We start from the raw sequence: 3,061 nt of genomic DNA, 5'->3' as shown, positions 1-3,061 counted from the left end.
AGGCCTTTGCCAAACTTGATGCCATGCTGAAGAGCTAATTCAAGCATTTGATCCAGCTGTGTTTGAGCACGTCACACATGCTCCTGCTACTCCCCCTCTTTTAGTGGAACTAGATTCAGTGATTCAAATCGTTGGTACTCTCTGGTCTTCATGTGGTTTCACAAGTCTCAACAGACAACATAAACGCCCCCAAATAAAGTGGAGCAATAAGCACAGCGTGTTGGCTGGCCAGAGTTCTGGACACTGAGTTGCCCAGAGTGTATACAGAGTGTAATTTATTTTCTCAGCGTTTCTCAAATGTTCTTAAATACAGCTTCATCTTTGAACTAAAAACCAGCTTGAAACCATGGCTCTCACTCGAACCCCGAAACAACCTCCAAAGAAAGGAAGTCAAGCGCTCATCTGCCCCGGTGGCCTAATGGATAAGACACTGGCCTCCTAAGCCAGGGATTGTGGGTTCGAGTCCCATCTGGGGTGCTGTCCAGCAGAGTGGCGCAGCGGAAGCGTGCTGGGCCCATAACCCAGAGGGCGATAGATCGAAACCATCCTCTGCTGTGTGTTTTGGATGGCCCGATTCTCTGAACTGTGTCCAAAAACAGACGACACTCAGGTCCTGTTCCCCCCCAAAAATGCAGACAAGTAACCCTGTAGTACAGGCACCGAGTGAGTCAGTCATGTACGATAACTGCCCCCGATCACCAAAGGCGACTCCTTATGTGTACATAGAGCCTAGCACAGGGATTTCAACTCCAGTCCTGGAGAGCCGCTGTTCTTTTTTTCTTTAGCTTTTAGATGCATCCTTGTTCTGACACACCTGAATCAAATGAATGGGTTGTTGTCAGGCCTTTGCCAAACTTGATGCCATGCTGAAGAGCTAATTCAGGCATTTGATCCAGCTGTGTTTGAGCACGTCACACATGCTCCTGCTACTCCCCCTCTTTTAGTGGAACTAGATTCAGTGATTCAAATCATTGGTACTCTCTGGTCTTCATGTGGTTTCACAAGTCTCAACAGACAACATAAACGCCCCCAAATAAAGTGGAGCAATAAGCACAGCGTGTTGGCTGGCCAGAGGTTTGGACACTGAGTTGCCCAGAGTGTAATTTATTTTCTCAGCGTTTCTCAAATGTTCTTAAATAAGCTTCATCTTTGAACTAAAAACCAGCTTGAAACCATGGCTCTCACTCGAACCCCCGAAACAACCTCCAAAGAAAGGAAGTCAAGCGCTCATCTGCCCCGGTGGCCTAATGGATAAGGCACTGGCCTCCTAAGCCAGGGATTGTGGGTTCGAGTCCCATCTGGGGTGCTGTCCAGCAGAGTGGCGCAGCGTAAGCGTGCTGGGCCCATAACCCAGAGGTAGATGGATCGAAACCATCCTCTGCTATGTGTTTTGGATGGCCCGATGTTCTGAACTGTGTCCAAAAACAGACGACACTCAGGTCCTGTTCCCCCCCAAAAATGCAGACAAGTAACCCTGTAGTACAGGCACCGAGTGAGTCAGTCATGTACGATAACTGTGCCCGATCACCAAAGGCGACTCCTTATGTGTACATAGAGCCTAGCAAATGGACTCCAACTCCAGTCCTGGAGAACTACTTTTTTTTATTTAGCTTTTAGATGCATCCTTGTTCTGACACACCTGAATCAATTGAATGGCTTGTTGTCAGGCCTTTGCCAAACTTGATGCCATGCTGAAGAGCTAATTCAAGCATTTGATCCAGCTGTGTTTGAGCACGTCACACATGCTCCTGCTACTCCCCCTCTTTTAGTGGAACTAGATTCAGTGATTCAAATCGTTGGTACTCTCTGGTCTTCATGTGGTTTCACAAGTCTCAACAGACAACATAAACGCCCCCAAATAAAGTGGAGCAATAAGCACAGCGTGTTGGCTGGCCAGAGTTCTGGACACTGAGTTGCCCAGAGTGTATACAGAGTGTAATTTATTTTCTCAGCGTTTCTCAAATGTTCTTAAATACAGCTTCATCTTTGAACTAAAAACCAGCTTGAAACCATGGCTCTCACTCGAACCCCCGAAACAACCTCCAAAGAAAGGAAGTCAAGCGCTCATCTGCCCCGGTGGCCTAATGGATAAGGCACTGGCCTCCTAAGCCAGGGATTGTGGGTTCGAGTCCCATCTGGGGTGCTGTCCAGCAGAGTGGCGCAGCGGAAGCGTGCTGGGCCCATAACCCAGAGGTCGATGGATCGAAACCATCCTCTGCTATGTGTTTTGGATGGCCCGATTCTCTGAACTGTGTCCAAAAACAGACGACACTCAGGTCCTGTTCCCCCCCAAAAATGCAGACAAGTAACCCTGTAGTACAGGCACCGAGTGAGTCAGTCATGTACTATAACTGCCCCCGATCACCAAAGGCGACTCCTTATGTGTACATAGAGCCTAGCAAATGGACTCCAAGTCCAGTCCTGGAGAACTACTTTTTTTAATTTAGCTTTTAGATGCATCCTTGTTCTGACACACCTGAATCAAATGAATGGCTTGTTGTCAGGCCTTTGCCAAACTTGATTCCATGCTGAAGAGCTAATTCAAGCATTTGATCCAGCTGTGTTTGAGCACGTCACACATGCTCCTGCTACTCCCCCTCTTTTAGTGGAACTAAAAGTAATTAAAATAACATAACTGTAGATAAATAAACATACCTTTATCCTGTCAGCTAGATACTTGTCATGCTTAATGGCAACAATGTAGCGTTTTTCATTTCTCAAATGGTAATGGTGTTATATGTTTGATGGACACGAGCTTTATGAATTTCAAACTAAAGTATTAATTAAATTACTAAAAAAAATAAATAAAAAAGAAACCAATGCTCCTCTTGCATTCTTGTTAATAACTGCAATATATTAATCACTTTCTACTAAACTGGCCCTTTTGATTACTGCACTAACAAACATTTCCAGTCCCCGTACCTTAATACTAAACCTAAAACCAATCAATGACATGAGCCTGATGTTAACAGGTAGATTACCTCAGTTGATGGATCTGATTGGTGCAACATCTACCGAGTCAATAGTGCCTGTTAAAAAAACCCCCAAAAAAAACAACTCT

At 45.5% G+C, this 3,061-nt stretch overlaps 4 non-coding genes across 4 annotated transcripts; all 4 read left to right on the top strand.

Moving 5' to 3' along the window:
* Positions 1-404: 404 nt before the first annotated feature.
* trnar-ccu (transfer RNA arginine (anticodon CCU)) lies at positions 405-477 on the top strand. The gene has a single exon. It is a non-coding gene; the product is annotated as a tRNA-Arg (tRNA).
* A 756-nt stretch (positions 478-1,233) lies between these two features.
* Positions 1,234-1,306, top strand: trnar-ccu (transfer RNA arginine (anticodon CCU)). Its single transcript has one exon. It is a non-coding gene; the product is annotated as a tRNA-Arg (tRNA).
* Positions 1,307-2,070: 764 nt separating this feature from the next.
* trnar-ccu (transfer RNA arginine (anticodon CCU)) lies at positions 2,071-2,143 on the top strand. The gene has a single exon. It is a non-coding gene; the product is annotated as a tRNA-Arg (tRNA).
* A 6-nt stretch (positions 2,144-2,149) lies between these two features.
* On the top strand, positions 2,150-2,221 carry trnam-cau (transfer RNA methionine (anticodon CAU)). The gene has a single exon. It is a non-coding gene; the product is annotated as a tRNA-Met (tRNA).
* Positions 2,222-3,061: the final 840 nt, after the last annotated feature.

Source organism: Mchenga conophoros, linkage group LG23, assembly GCF_057382185.1.
Source record: "Mchenga conophoros isolate Kocher_MC1m ecotype Shallow Benthic linkage group LG23, M_conophoros_male_GT1.1, whole genome shotgun sequence".
Classification (NCBI taxonomy): Eukaryota; Metazoa; Chordata; class Actinopteri; order Cichliformes; family Cichlidae; genus Mchenga; species Mchenga conophoros.
Note: the sequence above shows the minus strand (reverse complement) of the source record. Positions and strands in the feature narration are given on the sequence as shown.